This window comes from Schistocerca americana, chromosome 9 (assembly GCF_021461395.2).
Source record: "Schistocerca americana isolate TAMUIC-IGC-003095 chromosome 9, iqSchAmer2.1, whole genome shotgun sequence".
Classification (NCBI taxonomy): Eukaryota; Metazoa; Arthropoda; class Insecta; order Orthoptera; family Acrididae; genus Schistocerca; species Schistocerca americana.
Genome location: NC_060127.1, coordinates 216790635 through 216806605, shown reverse-complemented (window position 1 = coordinate 216806605; position 15971 = coordinate 216790635).

Below are 15971 nucleotides of genomic sequence, written 5' to 3'. Positions count from 1 at the left end.
ATGACTCCTTTGATCACCAGAATGGGGCAAGTCCCACTTCTGGAGTTCGATTTCGGTTCTTGCTCCAGCAGCTTAATATAGAGTACACTTGTACTGTATCGAGTGAATGGACATGTATGGGTATGGAGACAATCCCATGAATCTACAGATCCTGCAAGTCAACAGGGAACTGTTCAGGCTGGTGAAGACTCTATAATGGTAAGCGGTGTGTGCAGTTGGAGTGATACGGGATCTCTGATAGATCCAGATACGACTCTGGCAGGTGACGCGTACATAAGGATCCTGCCTGATCACCTGCATCCATTCATGTCCATTGTCCATTCTGACGGACTTCGCCAATTCCAGCAGGACAATGCGACACTCCACACGTCCATAATTGCTACAGAGTGGCTCCAGGAACATTCTTCTGACTTTAAACACGTCCGCTGGCCACCAAACTCTCCAGACATGAACATTATTACGCGTTTCTGTGATGTCTTCCAACGTGCCGTTCAGAAGAGATCTCCATCCTCTCGTACTCTTACGGATTTATGGACAGCCCCGCAGCGTTCATGGTGTTAATTTCCTCCAGCACTACTTCAGACATTTGTCGAGTCCATGCCACGTCGTGTTGCGCCACTTCTGCACGCTCGCGGGGGCCTGCACGATATTAGGCATGTGTACCAGCTTCTTTCGCTCTTCGGTGTATTAGATGAGTAAAGCTGTGAGGATGTTCTTCTCGGCGGAATTGCCCCGGACACCACAGCCCATTTACGCTCCTATTATGATCAGTGTACAGTATCTTTAATTATACGGCGATAATTGTCCACATACCGTCTTGCAGTAAACAACAGCAATCGCGACGTGACGCAATTTTCAAAGATACAGGGGTCTCTTCGACGTCCCGTGTCGTTTCTTAGCAACAGTTAGAGTCGGACGGCGAGCAGCGTGAATGGTCCTGTCCACATTCAGCAGAACCTTAAGAAATCGTGAAACAGGGACACGCGCAACGGTGGCGGTCTCTGGTAAGTCATTAACCAGCATGTGATTTCCGCCAATCCCCGGTAGCCAAGACACAGGCGTTAAACCGATTGCACCTTTCTGCTGACGCATAACACTAATTCTCACATCACGTATGTTGAAAGAATATGGAGATCTTCAACACAGCAGTTATATTCGAGGTAATTTAATTTTGCAATTCACTCGTCCAGACTGTTTATCACGGTTCGTCCAAAGCATCTTGTGTTGGAGAACCATTAACTTCACAAATTTTGTAATTAGAGTATGATCGGAATACTACAAATTATACACAATCCTGCAAAGATGCCCCTATGCCAATTGCTTACTGTATTCGCTCGTGTTGATAACATTCGACAGGTTTAGTACATCGTCGTGCTGCCGTGAAACACACGTTTTCCATGGCCCTATTGTATGAACTAATATGTTTTATAAGACTTTCTAACGTATTTTAGATGAGTTTCAGGCATTAAGTTCTATTTTGATTCAAATCTAGTGTCCGATTCCCGATCGAAGGACGCCATGAGTTTACGATGCGAAGAATGAAAGTGGCTGTTATTAAATTTTATCTGTGGTTGTTTTCGTAACTGACTTAAACGATGCTGTTTGTTACAAAAATATATCACGATTTCTCGGGTTGTGGTTAGGCAGGAACCTAAGTGCAAAGCTTAAGTTGCTGCTCGTGAATCAAGTAGCAATCGTATTTATAATTTTATTTGTCGTAAATATAAGTGACTACTTTTTTCCGAATAGGGCACCATTTCCGAAGACAGGGTTGGCCAGATGCTTAAGAGCACAGCTGAAATTACTGCGTGTGAGATTGTCTGCAATTACCGGTACATATGATCTTGCTTCTCACAAATATATGGCTGTTTTTTTCCGAATGTGCCACGATTGCCGAAGGTGATATTAGGCAGCAATTAAGAGGACAGTTATACAGGTCAGCTCTAGTTCTTCATACCACGCTTCGTTATTATTCGTGATTTTTCATTGTCTGTTGTTATTTCATTTAGGATTGTTTATTTACTTTTTGTCTCTCTATACCGCAGGCCAAGTCTAGTTGTCGATTCCAACGTTAGTTATGTTTCTCGTTCTTCCAGAAGCATAGCGAGTGATACTAAAAAGTTAAATCTTAGACGAAATGATTAACAATCAGTAAAAGTATTACGGAACACGGAATCAACAATTAGAGTTATACCATACAGGGCAATTCTCAAAGAATGCACAGCGCACACCTATTGGAACAATAGTAATATAGAAAGTAATACCAAAACGGAAATCATTTAACGAATCACTGCATAATCCTACAGTGCATTCTTTTAGAATTTTCATGTGTGGTACGCTCAAATTGTCGACTTCACGTTCCTTTGTTACGTCATTTTTGTTAGACGTGGGCTCCCAATACCTTTAGGATTTACCTGTATGGTATCGCTTCCTGTACTACTGCAGAAACGCGAAAAACAGCAAACCTTAGAATCGACAACTAGAATTGACCTATACAACTCACATCTGGTTATCGATTTATGATTTGTTATTTTTTCGTTACTTGCGTAGAGACTGTTCTTTTAGAAATTTTGTGTTGCTTTCTCCCTATTTCCCGCTAATGTCCTGCTTACGTTTCCTGTGAGTTACCATTTCTTCCATTTTGCGGTTGTTGTGTTAGATTTTAGTTTGTGCCCTTTCAAAACTCATGCTCCCCCCTCCCTCACCCCCCACCCCCACCCCCCAAGATTCAATACTTGTTATTAAGAACTGCCGCTATTCCATAATATTAAGAGTTTAGTATGTGTGGTGCTGTAGTGAACTTCAAAGGCAGTCTATGGTTCTTTCACTTACTAGCGTAAACTATGATAATAATTCAGGCACTGAGAACAGAAGGGCCCAAAGCACATAAGCAAAGTTTAGGGAAAAACAGATATTTGTGAAAATCAAATTTGTAGGGAAACCACCAGTCTCATAGACTGTAGGAGACGAGGTACTGGCAGAAGTAAAGCTGTCAGTAGCGGACGTGAGTCGTGCTTCGGTAGCTCTGATGGTAGAGCACTTGCCCGCGAAAGGCAAAGGTCCCGAGTTCGAGTCTCGGTCGGGCACACAGTTTTAATCTGCCAGAAAGTTTCACCAGTCTCATAGGTTTGATTTTTTTAACGTCCCACTATTAATATAGTTTAATATTTATTATTATTACACACCCTACAGGTCTTTATCTGACCACGTGAAGCATGCATGACTATTTGTTCCTCCTGTTCTTCCAGTACTTTTTCATTTGTTCTCTAAAGGCCCTCTTCCTTTCTTCGGTCCACTTTGGTCTTTCGGTTTTAGGTGCTGTCTTCTCTGACATTGTCTACAGACGATTTTGTCTGTGATGTCTGCTGATTCTACCTGTGCTTCTTCAAGATAAATTTTGACTTGTGCCAACCAAGGTGTAGTGGTTTTGAACCTCTGTTTGTATCTGAGTGTTCTGTTGGTGAGTCTGGACTGTTCGAGTCTGCTGACGTGGCCGTGAAATTTTAGCCGCCTTTTTCTGATGTCCGTCGCGAGGTTGGACAACTTCTCTGTGGCGTCTCTGGAGTGAAGCCTGTATCCATCGTTTTGGTCCAATAATTTTCCTGATAATTTGTCTTTCCTCTGTGAGCATCTTCTCTAGGTCACCCTTGGGGTGTAGCTTCAGTGTCTCGCAGGCGTATAACACCTCAGGTTTGATTTCAGTATTGTAGAGACGAATTTTGATGGAAGTGGACAGACATTTTTTGTTGTAGATGCCCGCATTTTGTGTAAGGCTCTCTTCGTCTTCAGTAACCTGGTGTTCTGCGTGATTTTCTCCTTTCCTGTTGGTTCGAGCACTTCCCCGAGGTATTTAAAATGTTATACTCTGTTCATGTTGCCATGTTTTGTGTTTAAATTCAGTATGTTTAATTTCGTGCAGAAGAACTCTGTCTTTTGGAAGGAGATCTCTAACCCTACTTGTTCTGCATACTCTTCGAGTACTTCTGTTATTATTATTATTATTATTATTATTATTATTATTAATCTAATAGAGGTAATGGGGTCTTTTAACTGCAGTGTAGTTTGTAACTAATATAAAACTAGAATCAGAACATAAGTACAGACACTTAATGCACATAGTTGTGACCTGTCCCAACACTTCAGATCCCTGTTATCATCGTTTTCATTAAGCACATTCTTTGGATTGAGGTTCAGATAAAACCGTCTGTTCACTTTAAGCATGAAATCTAGTAGTTTTGTTGAGTCTATGTGTTTCAAGTTTGTTACAGTATTTTCTTGAGTGTTTGTGTTTCAAGGTTGGTATTTGCCTTCCACCTACGTATTGGATCACTAGATTTTGCAAGGCATCTACAGACTGTGGAGAAATAGCAAATTTTCGTCTCCCTCAACGTGACTTGAAGAAAATGGTGGCCTCCTACGATTCCAACGAACAAAATGAGATTTAAAACAAAAGTATACACTGTGTTAGACAATCAAGCAGGCGGGCCGTGTTCAAGCCCCCCGGCCACAAACGATTGTTTCTTTACCTGTTCGCTGTGTTCAAATTTGTGTCTGTATCGTGGTGCAACGTACGTTTGCAACAGCGAGGTGTGAGCAACGGACCTATAATGACAGTTGATTCTGCACAACTACTCTATTAACAGCCGAAAGAAATTGACTTTCGAATGGGAACTACACGTGTTTGATGACAAGGAGACAAGTCAACCGAACCCTCCACCAGAAAACAATTCTGGTGTGTCGTGCACGGCATTAGAGACAGTACGTGTGTCATACGATAGGAATCTCTCACCAACGCACCTAATTTGAACGCCTGTAAGTGGGTGGGATGTGCCTCCTTGCCCAATTTAGGTTACGTTACTTTAATCAACAGTTCATGGAAACCTTTTGAGAACTTCATCATTGCAAAATTTCTTAAAAGTAAATTGTTACGATGAACATCAGTTTGGCAGTGGAGTCGGTAACATTCTTAAAGATTCTAATAGTCCCAACGTCCATTTTACAAACTAGAATGCTGAAACCAAGGAACGTGATTTTGTGGTGGCCCTTCTCTCCATGAGCTTCCAGATTTTATGAAGAAATGGGCGTCATTGTAGCCGGACAGCATTACCGCAGTAATGAAAATTTGTGCCTCGGGCCATCATGGAAGTGAATATCAGAGAAACCGGCGAGACAGCTTTTCGCAAATGTTCATATATACCAGTGTAGTGCAGATGTACAGCATGGACAAAGCTGGTTCACTGTAAGATTAACAGATGGCAGGAGAATGCATACATGCCACAATCTCAAAATGAGCGGCGGTTATGGTTCTCAGCGCTTCAATTTGTTTCACACATATATGTTTAATTTTTCTGTTGTTACCTTCATTTCCGTTATCTCAGTTTCTTCACGATATAATTCGCGCCAATGTAGTTAATTCCGTGAACTGTGTTGGGATTCTATCACATGCATATGATTGTCTTTTTCTCTGTGATAGATTCGTTTGTTTACGAATAAGCCTCGTTGACTTCTGATATTGCCCTTACCGAGGGAAACTCCTCGTCACAACCTCTCAGATCTAGTGGTAAGATGGCCCCGTGCATAGTCCGTCAAAAACTGAATACAGATCAAGCTTGAAAAGAGGAAAAAGGTGTACTGAACTGTGAGAAAAGGGAAAATGAAAACAGTGACTTGTTCAAGTTTAACAAGTGTGATACTGAGCACACACGAACAGCTGGGGTGTTGTAGTAAAATGTCATGTCCATTATGATTATCCGGGCTGTTATGCCATGGTCGCTTGATGAATTTTGTGTTGGACCTTCCATCGAGCTACAGACCCCCTTGAAGATGTCTCCCGCAGACGGGGACGAAACGTTGGTAATTGAGACAAAATTCATCAACCGACCACGGCATAACAGCCCGGATAACCATAATGGACATGATATTTCCGGCCGTGACGGTCTACATTTTAGTATGTAGTAAAATTGTCACAGTGTTGGACCATAAAGCGGACGAGTCGGGTTCGAAACTCTCTCGTGGTATCTATTTTTCTTTTCTTAGCAACATTATGAACTGTCAGTTCAGTCACTGAGATGTTCGTTCTCTTTCTATGGACTTGGCAGTTGTCGTACTACACATTGGTTATAGAATATGAGTCACGTGGTAAGAATAGGTTACCACAGCAAGTAAATGTGATGAATAGTGACAGCAGGCGAGACATCTCACAGAAATGAAATCAACAAACAACGGGTGTGAACTATGTTACAACGAAGGAATTGTTCCAAAACGGAACGAAACTTCGAAAACATATCTTTTGACAGGGTACAGAGAAACTGTGTCGGCAGCGGGCTGTTGCATTCATTTGTTACAGCTTATGTGACAAACTATTATGTTTTCATCATTTCCTTGGGAGTGGTCACGTTCACATTCATGTTGTTTGTTATTGTGGTCTTCAGTCCTGAGACTGGTTTGATGCAGCTCTCCATGCTACTCTATCCTGTGCAAGCTTCTTCATCTCCCAGTACCTACTGCAACCTACATCCTTCTGAATCTGCTTAGTGTATTCATCTCTTGGTCTCCCTCTACGATTTTCACCCTCCGCGCTGCCCTCCAATACTAAATTGGTGATCCCTCGATGTCACAGAACATGTCCTACCAACCGATCCCTTCTTTTAGTCAAGTTGCGCCACAAGCTCCTCTTCTCCCCAATTCTATTCAATGCCTCCTCATTAGTTATGTGACCTACCCATCTATACTTCAGCATTCTTCTGTAGCACCACATTTCGAAAGCTTCTACTCTCTTCTTATCTAAACTATTTATCGTCCATGTTTCACTTCCATACATGGCTACACTCCATACAAATACTTTCAGAAACGACTTCCTGACATTTAGATTTATATTCGATGTTAACAAATTTTTCTTGAGAAACGCTTTCCTTGCCATTGCCATTCTACATTTCACATCCTCTATACTTCGACCATCATCAGTTATTTTGCTCCCCAAATAGCAAAACTCATTTACTACTTGAAGTGACTCATTTCCTAATCTAATTCTCTCAGCATCACTCGAGTTAACTCGACTACATTCTATTATCCTCGTTTTGCTTTTCTTGATGTTCATCTTATATCCTCCTTTCAAGACCTGTCCATTCCGTTCAACTGCTCTTCCAAGTCCTTTGCTGTCTCTGACAGAATTACAATGTCATCGATGAACCTCAACGTTTTTATTTCTTCTCCATGGATTTTAATACCTACTCCGAATTTTTCTTTTGTTTACCTCACTGCTTGCTCAATATACAAATTGAATAACATCGGGGAAAGGCTACAACCCTGTCACACTCGCTTCCCAACCACTGCTTCCCTTTCATACCCCTCGACTCTTATAACTGCCATCTGCTTTCTGCACAAATTCACACTCATACCAACACCTAAATTGGGCAAAGAGGGACATCTCACGCCCTTACCAAGCATACAAATTAGGTGTGTTGGTAAGAGATTCATATCACATGACACATGTACTGTCACTTATGCTGTCTGACACACCAGACGTGTTTTCCGGTGGGGATTTGGTTGACTTTTCTCCTTGTCATCAAATGCTTGCGGTTCCAATTTGAAAGTCACTTCCTTTCAGCTGCTAATAAAGTAGTTACACAGAATCAACTCTCATTATAGGATCCTTCCTTACACCTCGCTGTTGCAAACGGACGTTGCACCATGATACAGACACAAATTTGAATAAGGCGAACTGCCCATTAAAATTGCTACACCAAGACGAAATGCAGATGATAAACGGGTATTCATTGGACAAATATATTATACTAGAACTGACATGTGATTACATTTTCACGCAGTTTGGGTGCATAGATCCTGAGAAATCAATACCCAGAACAACCACCTCTGGCCGTTATAACGGCCTTGATACGCCTGGGCATTGAGTCAAACAGAGCTTGGATCGTGTGCACAGGTACAGCTGCCCATGCAGCTTCAACACGATACCACAGTTCGTCAAGAGTAGTGACTGGCGTATAGTGACCAGTTGCTCGGCCACCATTGACCAGACGTTTTCAATTGGTGAGAGATCTGGAGAATGTGCTGGCCAGGACAGCAGTAGAACATTTTCTGTGTCCAGAAAGGCCCGTACAGGACCTGCGACATGCGGTTGTGAATTATCATGCTGAAATGTAGAGTTTCGCAGGGATCGAATGAAGTGTAGAGCCACGGGTCGTACACGTCTGAAATGAACGTCCACTGTTCAAAGTGCCGCCAATGCGAACAAGAGGTGACCGAGACGTGTAACCAATGGCACCCCATACCGTCACGCCGGGTGATACGCCACTATGGCGATGACGAATACACGCTTCCAATGTGCGTTCACCACGATGTCGCCAAACACGGATGCGACCATCACGATGCTGTAAACAGACCCTGGATTCATCCGAAAAAATGACGTTATGCCATTCGTGCACCCAGGTTCGTCGTTGAGTACACCATTGCAGGTGCTCCTGTCTGTGATGCAGCGTCAAGGGTAACCGCAGCGACGGTCTCCGAGCTGATAGTCCACGCTGCTGCAAACGTCGTCGATCTGTTCGTGCAGATGGTTTTTGTCTTGCATAAGTCCCCATCTTTTGACTCAGGGATCGAGACATGGCTGCACGATCTGTTACAGCCAAGCTGATAAGATGCCTGTCATCTCGACTGCTAGTGATACAAGGCCGTTGGGATCCAGTACGGCGTTCCGTATTACCCTCCTGAACCCAACAATTCCATGTTCTGCTAACAGTCATTGGATCTCGACCAACGCGAGCAGGAATGTCGCGATAAAAATAAACCGCAATCGCGATAGGCTACAATCCGACCTTTATCAAAGTCGGAAACGTGATGGTACGCATTTCTCCTCCTTAGACGAGGCATCAGAACAACGTTTCACCAGGCAACGCCGGTCAACTGCTGTTTGTGTATGAGAAATCGGTTGGAAAACTTCCTCATGTCAGCACGTTGTAGGTGTCGCCACCGGCGCAAACCTTGTGTGAATGCTCTGAAAAGCTAATCATTTGCGTATCACAGCATCTTCTTCCCGTCGGTTAAATTTCGCGTCTGCAGCGAGTCATCTGCGGGGTGTAGCAATTTTATTGGCCAGTAGTGTACATTCTTTCCGTACAGAGGCCGCTGCTGTCTCGGTGTCGTCCCAGAGATGCGTTCGTCTGCCTTCTATTGGCTGACGTCCCCTCTCAGCCTTCCCTGCTCCTCTGTTCTCGATCGTCGCGCCGGCACTTGTCGTTACACTGGAACACCATCCATTGTTTCTATATCGCTTCTTTTTTTTCACAATTGAGTACATTTTCTTCCTGTTTTCATACTCCATGTGTTCAGTTTTTGACGGGCTGGCCACTGGACCCTCTTACCACTAAATCTGAGGGGGATGTGACGGAGCAGTTCTAGGCGCTACAGTCTGGAACCGCGTGACCGCTGCAGTCGCAGGTTCGAATCCTGCCTCGGGCATGGATGTGTGTGATGTCCTTATGTTAGTTAGGTTTAAGTAGTTCTAAGTTCCAGGGGACTGATGACCTCAGATGATAAGTCCCATAGTGCTTCGAGCCATTTGAACCATTCTCAGGGTTGTTTACACCCATCTTCGAGAGTCTTCCAATTCAGATCCTACAGTATCTCTGTGACACTCTCCCATGGTTAAAAAAACCTGTGATCTTTCGTGCTGCCTTTCTCTGTATACGTTCAATATCCCTTCTTTGCCCTCTTTGGAAGGAGTTCGACACGCATGGGCAATATTCGCAGGCCGGTCGCACGAGTAATGTGTAAGCAATCTCCTTTATAGACTGATTGCACTTCCCTATTATTCTGCCAATAAAGAGAAGTCTACCATCTGCTTTACCTACGACTGAGTCTATGTGATCATTCCTGTTCGTGTCCCTACAAAGTGTTACATCCAGGTATTTGTATGAGTTGGCCGATTCCAACAGTGAATCACTGATATTACAGTCATAGAATACTACTTTTTGTTTTGTTTTGTGAGGTGCACAGTTTTACATTCCTGAACATTTAAAGCAAGTGGCCAATCTCTGCACCAAGTTCAAATCTTATCAAGATCTGACTGAATATTCACGCAGCTTCTTTCAGATAGTACGTTATACAAAACTGCATCATCTGCAAAAAGCCACATGTTACTATTAATATTATAAGCAAGGTCATTAATATACAACATGAGCAGCAAGGGTCCCAACACACTTTCCTAGGGCAGACCCGAAAATACGTCTACATCTCACGATGACTCTCCGCCTATTCTGAATAACACAGGCACTGCACTGTCGTTGACCGCTGATTCTGGGCAAGCACCTTTCAAGTAAAATGTTTTCCCTGTACGGAACTATACGTAATGGATGTACGAGTACAGGTCGTAGACACATGGTTGATGACATATGGAAGTTTGGGTCTGGCTGTGAGTCGTGCGCAGATAGCCAAATGCTACAGCCGGCACTGTAGCTCAGCGTATTGGTCAGAGAGCTGGTTGGCCTCTGTAATAAAAGAGTGGAAGGATCACCAAACGAAATTGACCGGATGTCATGTCACGTCCGCAACGACCAAACACAACGATAAAAAAAAAAAAAGGTAGGTGCTCGCTCGCGGTAGGCGGGAAATCCGGGCTCCGGGTTCGAGTCTCGGTCCGACACAAGTTTTCATGGTCATCATTCCATTATACAGCTGATGGTTACCCATATTCGCAAATGCGAATACATTTTATGTACTTCATAACTTCTGTAGTCGCTGCAGTGCATGTCCGAAGCAGCATTGAGTCGTAATTCAGAATAATACAGGAGCTGCAATATCGAATGAACTATTACGCTGCTGGCCATTAAAATTGCTACACCACGAAGATGACGTACTACTGACGCGAAATTTAACCGACAGGAAGAAGATGCTGTGATATGCAAATGATTAGCTTTTCAGAGCATTCACGTAAGGTTGGCGCCGGTGGCGACATCTACAACGTGCTGACACGAGGAAAATTTCCAACCGATTTCTCATACACAAACAGCGGTTGACGGGCGTTGCCTGGTCAAACGTTGTTGTGATGTCTCGTGTGTGGAGGAGAAATGCGTACCATCACGTTTCCGACTTTGATAAAGGTCGGATTGTAGCCTATCGCGATTGCGGTTTATTTTTATGGCGACATTCCTGCTCGCGTTGGTCGAGATCCAATGACTGTTAGCAGAACATGGAATTGTTGGGTTCAGGAGGGTAATACGGAACGCCGTACTGGATCCCAACGGCCTCGTATCACTAGCAGTCGAGACGACAGGCATCTTATCAGCTTGGCTGTTCAAAATGGTTCAAATGGCTCTGAGCACTATGGGACTCAACTGCTGAGGTCATTAGTCCCCTAGAACTTAGAACTAGTTAAACCTAACTAACCTAAGGACATCACAAACATCCATGCCCGAGGCAGGATTCGAACCTGCGACCGTAGCGGTCTTGCGGTTCCAGACTGCAGGATTCGAACCTGCGACCGTAGCGGTCTTGCGGTTCCAGACTGCAGCACCTTTAACCGCACGGCCACTTCGGCCGGCAGCTTGGCTGTAACAGATCGTGCAGCCACATCTCAATCCCTGAGTCAAAAGATAGGGACTTACGCAAGACAACAACCATCTGCACGAACAGTTCGACGACGTTTGCAGCAGCGTGGACTATCAGCTCGGAGACCGTGGCTGCAGTTACCCTTGACGCTGCATCACAGGCAGGAGCGCCTGCGATGGTGTGCTCGACGAACCTGGGTGCACGAATGGCAAAACGTCATTTTTCTGGATGAATCCAGGTTCTGTTTACAGCATCATGATGGTCGCATCCGTGTTTGGCGACATCGTGGTGAATGCTATTGGAAGCGTGTATTCGTCATCGCCATACTGGCGTATCACCCTGCGTGATGGGTTGGGGTGCCATTGGTTACACGTCTCGGTCATCTCTTGTTCCCTTTGACGGCACTTTGAACATTGGACATTACATTTCAGGTGTGTTACGTCCCGTAGTTGTACCTTTCATTCGATCCCTGCGAAACCCTACATTTCAGCAGGATAATGCACGACCACGTGTTGCAGGTCCTGTACGGGCCTTTCTGGCTATAGAAAATGTTCGACTGCTGCCCTGGCCAGCACATTCTCCAGATCTCTCACCAATTGAAAACGTATGATGAATGGTGGCCGAGCAACTGGCTCGTCACAATATGCCAGACACTACTCTTGATGAACTGTGGTATCGTGTTGAAGCTGCATGTGCAGCTGTACCTGTACACGCCATCTAAGCTCTGTTTGACTCAATGCATACGCGTATCAAGGCCGTTATTACGGCCAGAGGTGGTTGTTCTGGGTACTGATTGCTCAGGATCTATGCACCCAGATTGTGTGAAAATGTAATCACGTGTCAGTTCTAGTATAATATGTTTGTCTAATGTATATCCGTTTATCATCTGCATTTCTTCTTGGTGTGCAATTTTAATGGCCAGTAGTGTAGTTTCAAAACTGCTAAGTACTTGGTGATTGTATGTAAAGGTAAGATGAGCACCGGTTTTGTAACGGCTGAATTCAACTGATAGGTAGATATTCCCGTTGCATAATTTCTGTCTGTAGACAATTTCTCTAGAACTCTCACAGCATCTGGGAAACGTTGAGAAAATAGTTTGATGGTTTTATATTTTTCAGATCATCTCGTCTCACAATTTCGTGATAAATTGGAAGCATATTTCCAGCGTGTAGTCGATTTTCTAAAAAGAGTTTGTAGCATCGTTTACAATGACAACAGTGTTTGTAATTTCTGACACTGTGTTTGCTTCTTTTCCCACAAGATTGAGTTTGTGGCTTGAGCAAAGAAACCGTGAGGATCGATATTTCTTTCTGAAAATCGCCTGTACAATGCTCTCTCTCTGCCTGCCATTGAAGAACAGCCATTGGAGACAAATCCTACACAATGTGATGCGCAGTTACCGGTCCCCAGTGAAGGAGACGCCCCGTTTCTTGAAATGAGTCCGGCCTCGCAGAACATTAGTTTTCGACAGACGTGCTTCCCCATTGATATTTTTCATTCCCCGATGGATGTCTACCGTTGATTGTCCTTCGGTAACGAAGAAAAGAATAACAGCACATTGTGCCTGTTTGGACGCATTTGGTGATAACGTCGTCATAGTTCACGTTTCGATATTTACTACACCCACGTCGGAAAGACACAAATATCACATCAGTCCCTCGCCTACATGTCGATGTTTATACAGGGTGTTACAAAAAGGTACGGCCAAACTTTCAGGAAACATTTCTCACACACAAATAAAGAAAAGATGTTATACGGACATGTGTCCGGAAACGCTTAATTTCCATGTTAGAGCTCATTTTAGTTTCGTTAGTATGTACTGTACTTCCTCGATTTATCGCCAGTTGGCCCAAGTGAAGGAAGGTAATGTTCGCTTCGGTGCTTGTGTTGATGTGCGACTCATTGCTCTACAGTACTAGCATCAAGCACATCAGTACGTAGCATCAACAGGTTAGTGTTCATCACGAACGTGGTTTTGCAGTCAGTGCAATGTTTACAAATGCAGAGTTGGCAGATGCCCGTTTGATGTCTTATGTCAAAGCGGTAGGTGGATCAAAACAAAATGTCCAGACACTCTGTGACCAAAATGGTACTGAAAAAGAGGATGACAGACTAAAGGCCGAAATACTAAATGTCCTTTCCCAAAGCTGTTTCACAGAGGAAGACTGCTCTGTAGTTCCTTCTCTAGATTGTCGAACAGATGACAAAATGGTAGATATCGAAGTAGACAACAGAGGGATAGAGAAACAATTAAAATCGCTCAAAAGAGGAAAGGCCGCTGGACCTGATGGGATACCAGTTCAATTTTACACAGAGTACGCGAAGGAACTTCCCCCCTTCTTGCAGCGGTGTACCGTAGGTCTCTAGAAGAGCGTTGCGTTCGAAAGGATTAGAAAATGGCACAGGTCACCCCGTTTTCAAGAAGGGACGTCGAACAGATGTGCAGAACTATAGACCTATATCTCTAACGTCTATCAGTTGTAGAATTTTGGAACACGTATTATGTTCGAGTATAATGACTTTCCTGAAGACTAGAAATCTACTCTGTAGGAATCAGCATGGGTTTCGAAAAAGATGGTCGAGTGAAACCCAGCTCGCACTATTCGTCGACAAGACTCAGAGGGCCATAGACACGGGTTCACAGGTAGATGCCGTGTTTCTTGACTTCCGCAAGGCGTTCGATACAGTTCCCCACAGTCGTTTAATGAGCATATGGACCATCAGACCAATTGTGTGATTGGATTGAGGAGTTCCTAGATAACAGAACGCAGCATGTCATTCTCAATGGACAGAAGTCTTCCAAACTAAGAGTGATTTCAGGTGTGCCACAGGGGAGTGTCATGGGTCCGTTGCTGTTCACAGTATACATAAATGACCTGGTGGATGACATCGGAAACTCACTGAGGCTTTTTGCAGATGATGCTGTGGTGTATCGAGAGGTTGTAACAATGGAAAACTGTACTGAAATGCAGGAGGATCTGCAGCGATTTGACGCATGGTGCAGGGAATGGCAATTGAATCTCAATGTAGACAAGTGTAATGTGCTGTGAATACATAGAAAGATAGATCCCTTATCATTTAGCTACAAAATAGCAGGTCAGCAACTGGAAGCAGTTAATTCCATAAATTATCTGGGAGTACGCATTAGGAGTGATTTAAAAAGGAATGATCATATAAAGTTGATCGTCGGTAAAGCAAATGCCAGACTGAGATTCATTGGAAGAATCCTAAGGAAATGCAATCCGAAAACAAAGGAAGTAGGTTACAGCACGCTTGTTCGCCCACTGCTTGAATACTGCTCAGCGGTGTGGGATCCGTACCAGATAGGGTTGATAGAAGAGATAGAGAAGATCCAACGGAGAGCAGCGCGCTTCGTTACAGGATCATTTAGTAATCGCGAAAGCGTTACGGAGATGATAGATAAACTCCAGTGGAAGACTCTGCAGGAGAGACGCTGAGTAGCTCGGTACGGGCTTTTGTTAAAGATTCGAGAACATACCTTCACCGAAGAGTCCAGCAGTATATTGCTCCCTCCTACGTATATCTCGCGAAGAGACCATGAGGATAAAATCAGAGAGATTAGAGCCCACACAGAAGCATACAGACAATCCTTCTTTCCACGAACAATACGAGACTGGAATAGAAGGGAGAACCGATAGAGGTACTCAGGGTACCCTCCGCCACACACCGTCAGGTGGCTTGCGGAGTATGGATGTATATGTAGATGTAGATGTATGGATTAGCACGGGGCAATAGCCGTGGCGCGGTACTTTTGTATCGAGACAGATTTCCAAAACGAAGGTGTCCCGACAGGAAGACGTTCGAAGTAATTGATCAGCGTCTTAGGGAGCACGGAACATTCCAGCCTATGACTCGCGACTGGGGACGACCTAGAACGACGAGGACACCTGCAATGGACGATGCAATTCTTCGTGCAGTTGACGATAACCCAAATGTCAGCGTCAGAGAAGTTGCTGCTGTACAAGGTAACGTTGACCACGTCACTGTATGGAGAGTGCTACGGGAGAACCAGTTGTTTCCGTACCATGTACAGCGTGTGCAGGCACTACCAGCAGCTGATTGGCCTCCACGGGTATACTTCTGCGAATGGTTCATCCAACAATGTGTCAATCCTCATTTCAGTGCAAATGTTCTCTTTACGGATGAGGCTTCATTCCAACGTGATCAAATTTTCACAGTCAACATGTGTGGGCTGACGAGAATTCGCAAGCAATTGTGCAATCACGTCATCAACACAGATTTTCTGTGAACGTTTGGGCAGGCATTGTTGGTGATGTCTTGATTGGGCCCCACGTTCTTCCACCTACGCTCAATTGAGCACCGTATCATGATTTCATGCGGGATACTCTACCTGTGCTGCTAGAACATGTGCCTTTACAAGTACGACA